Raw genomic sequence first — 8923 nt, 5'->3', positions numbered from 1 at the left:
TATGTGAATTCTGCTGCTCACTTCAACAAAGGTTCAAATATTTATAGACATGAGAGACTGCATTCTACAAATATTTGAACCTTTGTTGCAGTGAGCAACAGAGGTCACATAAGAAATTCAAACCGCAACGTAGGTGGAAACACAGCTTCCCAAAAACACTACTACTCAGAGCCAACTAACCGCCTATGGGTAACACCAACACATAAACATGACAAATACTGGTGAACCCCTGCAGCACAGCAAAATTAACTGGCACTGCCAGGTGTAAAATAACCGACCAGTTGGCAACGAAGGGAGGCCGTATTGCACACCATAGGCAAACGAACCCAATCAAATGCCTTACACAGTGATCGATTGATGATCAATGGACCACTTACATGACAGTCTTAGCATGTTATAGCTACAGATGCTGCAACTGGCCCAGGAGACTTCGCAGGGGCCTAGCCCAGGAGCACCCCTCCTCGAAATGACTATTTAGTCCTACGACGACCTATGACAACGGTACCTAGCATTTTACGATACCAAAAATTAACAACCATCCTTCCCCTGCATGACCTGTCGCAGATGGCCAGAAAACCGCTACTGCTCTTACTTCCCGTCCGGACTATCGCAGGCGTTTTCTCTTTCCTTGGTGCTTGCCTTGGCACTGTTCTCCCTCTATCCCTGAAAACGCTACCCTTCGCTTTTCGTCCACTATCTCCTCGATACGATCGTGTTAGTGGGTAATCCTACCCAGACACACGGATAACACCACGGCATCACATCCCGTGAAGATGGTCGTGACACTTTAGTGTGGGCGTGGGGGGGGGGGGGGGGAGGGTGGAGCGGGGCTCCACCCCTTGTAAGGGACTCCATTCTCTGCAGAACTAGCATGAAAACAATTCTTGAACTAGCTGCAGAAGGGGAAAAGTCACACGCTACGAACTGAAAAATCTGTAATTTGAACTTCATGCAGTGCATTCTGTTTCGAATTATTTCTTTTACGAATTACACTTCCAAGATATTCCTTTCTGATATAGTCGTCAGCGTGTAAGTAACTCGTCAGCATGCAAGCAACAGCACAATGACAGATCATGGATTGCTGTCTCCGTAACGCCGTAGTTATGTGAAACTGAGCGCAAGTTTAGCAAAAGAGGTGTTCTAATTGGAGCTATATGGCTTACCTGTTTTAGCTGCAGCGGATAAACGTGAAGTCTTAATATCAGGAAATGATTCAGCGCCCCGTTCTGTATTTACTGGCCCAGTTTATGTGCTCTGATATATGAAAACTTCGACTAAAGTGAAAAATGCCATATTATCGCCTCGAGAGGCTGGTATAATACTTTACTTAACTACCAGTTTTAATGGTCTGACCGTCATCAGATGCATAAAAATGCACGTTAGGCGAAAATAAAATCTTCATCGTCTGATTTTAAAACCACGAATAATACCCTGTTACCATACACGAGTAGTAACTGAAATTACGTTGTCAGTCTCTTTTATGAACCTGATGATGGCAGACGACTAAAAGTGGTGGTGTAAATCAAATATTTTACCACCTCAAGGAGGTAATATGACATTTTTCAAATATATGTAAGAGCTGTGGGTCACCACCTCTTGAAAATATAACTTTGGCTGAATTTTTTCTTTTTTAACCTGTTATATAACTGCGCAATCAGCGTGTATCCTACATCATCCCATACAGATCAGCATGTAAAATACAGTTATAAACTGAATGCAGAGGACGTGTTAAAAACTAACATGGTGCAGGAAACTAAAAATTTAAACATTTCACTCTGAAACAGTTAAAGCTAGCAGAACTGATCATAGTTGACGTATGGAAAAGAACACCTGTTTACATGGTCACAAAGGAGAAATAATGTGTTGAGAAGTATAGTGATTAGATGCAGTGTTGAGTATCATAGTGCAATGTGGGCTGAAGTGAATTTTAAAATGTAGTCTCGCTCTATTACTTTGTGCCATTTTGCTAGTCTTTTGGGGCATGTTCGAAGATTAACTGTGCTGAAATGATACGGTAAATGAGAACAACTCCGGCCGAATACCGTTACGTGCTTTTCTTCTACTCTAGAAGTTGAACACCAGTAACTCCAATGAATCTGATGCAAGAGAGTTACGCATATGCACAAGTAGCTAGCTGTTGGGACAGCCTGCTAGTTGAACGGCGCCGGCAGCTGTGGGGGACAGACAGTGTTTTGCCTGGCGCGCGCTGCCTTGCGTCACTTACTTGCCGCCGGCGACATCCGCGTCAGGACGCCCCAGCGACGTTTCCACTGCAACAAAGGAGACATGACTAATGTTAGCAAACCGTAACAGACTCTTTCACATCAATCGTCTCACTCCTGCACCTATGTGGTATTTCCAAGGTTAAATACACTACTGCCCATTAAAATTGCTACACCACGAAGATGACGTGCTACAGACGCGAAATTTAACCAACAGGAAGAAGATGCTGTGATACGCAAATGATTAGATTTTATGAGCATTCACATAACGTGCTAACATGAGGAAAGTTTCCAACCGATTTCTCATATACAAACAGCAGTTGACCGGCGTTGTCTGGTGAAACGTTGTTGTGATGCCTCATGTAAGGAGGAGAAATGCGTACCATCACGTTTCCGACTTTGATAAAGGTCGGATTGTAGCCTATCGCGATTGCGGTTTATCGTATCGCGACATTGTTGCTCGCGTTGGTCGGGATCCAATGACTGTTAGCAGAATATGGAATCGGTGGGTTCAGGAGGGTAATACGGAACGCCGTGCTGGATCCCAACGGCCTCGTATCACTAGCAATCGAGATGACAGGCATCTTATCCGCATGGCAGTAACGGATCGTGCAGCCACGTCTCGATCCCTGAGTCAACAGATGGGGAAGTTTGCAAGACAACAACCATCTGCACGAACAGTTCGACGACGATTGCAGCAGCATGGACTATCATCTCGGAGACCATGGCTGCGGTTACCCTTGACGCTGCATCACAGACAGGAGCGCCTGCGATGGTGTACTCAACGACTAACCTGGGTGCACGAATGGCAAAACTTCATTTTTTCGGATGAATCCAGGTTCTGTTTATAGCATCATGATGGTCGCATCCGTGTTTGGCGACATCGCGGTGAACGCACATTGGAAGCGTGTATTCGTCATCGCCATACTGGCGTATCACCCGGCGTGATGGTATGGGGTGCCATTGGTTACACGTCTCGGTCACCTCTTGTGTCGCATTGACGGTACTTTGAACAGTGGATGTTACATTTCAGATGTGTTACGACCCGTGGCTCTAGCCTTCATTCGATCCCTGCGAAACCCTAATCCAGCAGGATAATGACCGACCGCATTCTGTCAGACTGACAAGGAACACTACACAGGAGTTGGGAAGTCATTCTGCACTCACATTATTCACCTAACCTTGTGCCCCCAGATTTTCATCTTTTCCACTGTCAATCGAGCAACCTTAAAGGGACGCCCTTTCCGCATGAAAATGCGCTCCGGACATTCCGACGAGTGCTTCGCGTCAAAATCGGGTGATTATTACAATGGCGGGATTGAAAAGGTATCAGAGCCTTTGCTGACTGTTGTAAATAAGCATCAAACGAGAAAACTACAAAAAACGAAACTCGTCTAGTTTGAAGGGAGAAACCAGAAGGCGCTATGGTTGGCCCGCTAGATGGCGCTGCCATAGGTCAAACGGATATCAACTGTGTTGTTTTTTTTTTTTTTTTTTTTTGTCCGCAGCTCGTGGTCGTGCGGTAGCGTTCTCGCTTCCCACGCCCGGGTTCCCGGCTTCGATTGCCGGCGGGGTCAGGGATTTTCTCTGCCTCGTGATGACTGGGTGTTGTGTGACGACCTTAGGTTAATTAGGTTTAAGTAGTTCTAAGTTCTAGGGGACTGATGACCATAGATGTTAAGTCCCATAGTGCTCAGAGCCATTTGAACCATTTTTTGAACTGCGTTTTTTTTCTAAAAATAGGAACCCCCATTTTTTATTACATATTCGTGCAGTACGTAAAGAAATACGACTGTTTTAGTTGGACCACTATTTCGCTTTGCGATAGATGACTCTGTAATAGCCACAAACATATGGCTCACAATTTTAGACTAACAGTTGGAAATAGGCAGGTTTTTTAAATTAAAATACAGAACGTAGGTACGTTTGAACATTTTATTTCGGTTGTCCGAAGCTGACTGCAGCTGCAACACCATGTCCGTTCGGAACTCGGAGACACGACGACCCAGCCACCCTGGCTCGGACCCATCCATGCAGAGGTAACTATTGCCCACTGGCCACGACATCTCTGCACAAGGAAGGAACCGACCCATGTCCGGCAAGATGACCTAGTGGGAAGGCCCAGAAACGGTCAAAAGACCAAATACACGTCGCCCTATGAGACGACCAAACGAACGACTGACCAACGGTCGTCCCGCTCCAGTCTCCTTCCGTAGGACAGTTCATGTGTGTCGCCAGCGGGCCGGCAAGCACTGGTTGTCCGCATCTCACTGGCGCTCTGTCCCGGACTTACACTGCTGCATCCGGACCGAACTCCAGACACACAACGACCCGGAATTACTGTCGGTCGCTCCAGATATGGTACGTCAGTGCACTTATCGATAAGCTCTACTGCTGCCAATCACGGCAGGTAAGGCAGGAAGTTAGTGACGCCCGTAAGCGGAATGAGAAAACGAGGCGGCAGTACCGTAAGAGAAGATGACAAACAATAAATGTCATGAACACGAGCCGCGCACGGGTCAAGTACTAAAAGAAATCGGATAAATTTTGGATGCACGATAAATCACACTAATCTAAAAGCTAAATACGTATGGATTACAATTACGAATAACTGACAATGGAAAGCTCAAATAGATAACGTAGTGGGTAAAGCAAGCCAGACATTGCTGTTTATTGGCGGAACACTTAGAAAGCGCAACAGGTCTACTGAAGAGACTGATTGCTCCTGGCTTGTCCACCCTCTTCTGGAGGATAGCTGTACGGTGAGGGATCCGCATCAGACGGAACTGACGGTGGGCATCGAAAAAGTTCAAAGAAAAGCAGCTTGTCTTGGATTATCGCGAAATAGAGGAGTGAGTGCCACGGACATGATACACAAATTGGGATGCCAATCGATAAAAGAAGGCGTTTTTCGTTGCTCTGAGATCTTCTCACGAAATTTCCATCACCAAATTTCTCCTGCGATTGCGGAAATATTTTATTGGCGACCACCTACATAGAAATGATCATCGTAATAAAATAAACCAGAGCTCACAGGGAAATATTCAAGTGATCGTTTTCCCCGTGCGCCATTCCAAGGCGGAACAGCACAGGTATACTGATCAGCCTGAACATTGTGATCACCGAGCTACTGTTGACATAAGGCCGTTCACGTAGTAGCAACGTACCCAGCGAGGAAAGACTGCCAGTCAGAGCACGGTGCTTGTAGTATCAGTAGCGTGCCGTCACTATGTGAAATAGGGAAGGCGCACGATCTATCTGAGTTTGATCGATGGTGGATTGTGATGGTCCGGACGTTCATAATGTGCATTTCGGAAACTGCGCGACTTTTTGGGCGTTCGAGCAGCGCTGCGATGAGTGTCTTGAACACATGGTGAAACCTAGTCCAGACGTCGTGAGGTTGGGTGGCCATCCTTTCTTTAGATGTCTGACATCGTAGGCTGGACGGATTGATGAAACAGGACGGCGGCGAACTGCGGTGGAACCAGCATCAGACTTTAATGCTGGGCCAAGTACAAGTGTGTCTGAACACACAGTGTACCCAACTTCCGCAGCCGACGACCCATGCATATGCCAACGGTAACACCACGCCGTAGACTGAAGTGCGCACGTGACCATCGGCACTTGACGGTGGCAAAGCTTTGCACAGTCTCATGAATCACGATACCTCCTCCATCATGCCTACGGGAGACCGCGGATACGTAGCCTTCCAAAGAACAGCTCCTTGACACCTGTACTGCAGAAGAAGGTTCTTACTCATTGATCTGAAGATGACCACAGTAGTGGTCGAAACCGGCCTCCGTACTAAAGAAATTGTGATCAAGACTGTTTTTAAGAGTAAATATTTGTACTGCAGGTGATAGAAAAGCTGGCAGCGGCTCCATTATGCTCTGAGGAACAATCACGTGGGCATCCATGGGCCCAGTGGAGCTCTTGCAAGGCAACATGACAGCCAAGGATTACCGTACACTGGTCATGTTTCCCGACTGCAGTGGCATTTTTCATCAAAATGTCACAAGGTCAGAAGTATGACGGAGTAATTCGAGAAACACAGTGGCCAGTTACAATTCATGTGCTGAACACCGAACTCGCCATAGCAGAACCCGATCGAACACGTCCAGGATGTGACAGAACGTGGCGTCAGAGCTCATCGCCCCCTTGCCCGGCATTTACGGGAATAAGGTCAATTGCGCGTGCAGATGTGATGCCAACTCCCTCCAGCGAAGTACCGAGGCCTCATTGTTTATTGTTCTCATGCAACGACGTATAGCCGCTTGAACATGGTTCGATCAATCTGCCAGACACTAATTGTGAATTGTAGAGTAATCAGGTAGGCGTAGATGTAGATATAGATGAGTAACTAAAAAAATACCGCGACTGTTCTTTTCCTGAAGAGCAGATGCCATTGTTGTGGTCTTCAGTCCGAAGACCGTCTTCATGTAGCTCTCCAGGGTAGCCTACACTGTGCACGCATTTTCGTTCCTAAATAATTACTACAATATCCGTCCATTTGGACCTTCATTCTTCAGTCACGCCTCGTCCTACTTTTTAGTTTCTTTCCACCTTTCCCCCCTACTGCTCTTCTCTCCACCAGCGAACTTACGATTCCTTGATGCCTTCGCATGTGTTCTATCAAGCGACACATTTGATGAAGATGAGCGACAAATTTCTTTCCTTCCCAGTTTCATTCAGTGCTTCTTCGTTAGTTGCGCGATCCGGTCAGCCACCAAACTAATCTAGAGCATTATTTTGTAACAGCGCACTGAAGGCAGAAAGATGGTATGGCACCACTTGCCGGGAGACCCCGTTTGGTGTAGGGCGGAAGCCCGTGGAAGTCTCTGTTTGACGCCATGTCGACGAGTTGCGTGTCTTTGTGATGAAGATGAGATGAAATGATTAGGACAACAAATACACCTCGTCCCCGAGTGAAGTACATCTCCGACACAGTGGGAAGTCGAAATCGGAACAACGTGATCTATATCTCGTTCATCATAAGAATAATCGTGGACCCCCCTCCCGCCGGATGTTCGAGTCCTCAGTTGGGCATGGGTTTGTGTGTTGTTCTTAGCATAAGTTAGTTTAAATAGTGTGTAAATCTAGGGACCGATGACATCAGCAGTTTGGTCACTTAGGAATTCACGCGCACACAAACACATACACACACACACACACACACACACACACACACACACACACACTCACACACGCATAAGAATAAAACTGATGTAAACAAACGCAAACGTTATGAATGGTCACCAGCCTTACCACATATATACTGGTGTTTGTTATGCTCTTGAAAGTAGATCCTACTTACGTAACATATTTCGTATTACTCTGCCACTGAAAATGAAACATTAAGATTTTCTAATACATTAACTGCCATCCATAATTTAGCTATATAGTTTTTATTTAAAAAATGGGGTACACCGTAGTCACTGTAAACGCTAGTTGTACTCTGATTGTCGTACTGGTAACAAGTACTGTGTAAATGGCTGATATTTCTTCTCGCTTCGTAGTGAGACACGCGGGAGGAACACTGCTGAAAACTGCGAGAAATAAATTTTTCTTAATGCTTGTCATACAATTACACAGAAAGTTGGCTTCGCAGTTTTCCGAGACACTGGATGTACCAAATACGAGACATTCATGAATATGAGCATCGAAGTCCATTAATCGAGTATTATGTGGGTCGCCGGTTCAAATCATGGCTGTGACCTATTTTTTCGGTGACTTCGGATAGTTAAATCACTTAAATGTGAAATTCATCAAATATTTGCTAATGAACACACACCAAGCCGTAATTTTTTATGTAAACTGCACGTTTTCTTGTTTCTAGTTCACAGCAAGCAAAATTCAAATTTTCATTGCAAATTATGGATATTTTATAAAAGATTGTTTACACAGATTTATTAAGTTAAGAAAACATTACATAACTGATTTTTTGAGTAAAAATGATAAAAATAAAATACTCTTTATTTGGACTATGTCCACTGTTTTATACCACAGATGTCGTCTCACACGTGCTAGAGTGGTAAGCGCCGTCGAAATATAGAAAACAAATTCCTCTTTTTCAAAAATTAATTTCTGAAAAAGGTAAATTTGTTTTCTATGTTTCTGTTTTGGCGGCTATTTATTTTTCTGCCAAGATAGCAAAACTTTTCTACTATATTTTGTGTCTTATTTCCTAACCTTATTCCCTCACCATCATGAATACTCTCCACTGATATTGTTTTACTTAATAACATTCCCAAGGCATTATTTATTCCGTTCAACAGCTATTCTGATTTCTTTGCTATCTACTGCAGAATTACAGTACCATCACCAAATATGAAAGCTTTATTTGTTGTACCCTTTCGAAATTTCTCCTTGGTTTCTTCTTTTTTTTTATTTAAACGTCAATTTCCGTAGGATCAAAGGTCATGAAATGTGTCAGTACATGAAACTACAACATAAAACTAAAACAGATAAAAATAAAATGTTTATGAACCGAAAAAAAGTCAAGCCCTAAGAAAAGGCAATCAAGAATACGCCAAGAATCAGCTTAATTTTTCAAGGAACTCCTGGACAGAATATAAGGAGGGGCCCATGAGGAAACTCTTGAGTTTCAATTTGAAAGAGCGTGGATCACTGCTAAGATTTTTGAATTCTAGTGGTAGCTTATTGAAACTGGACGCAGCAGTATACTTCACATAGTTCTGCAC

The sequence above is a fragment of the Schistocerca piceifrons genome, chromosome 2, assembly GCF_021461385.2.
Source record: "Schistocerca piceifrons isolate TAMUIC-IGC-003096 chromosome 2, iqSchPice1.1, whole genome shotgun sequence".
NCBI classification, from domain to species: domain Eukaryota; kingdom Metazoa; phylum Arthropoda; class Insecta; order Orthoptera; family Acrididae; genus Schistocerca; species Schistocerca piceifrons.
The sequence above is the reverse complement of the archived record's forward strand: the minus strand, read 5'-3'. Positions refer to the sequence as shown.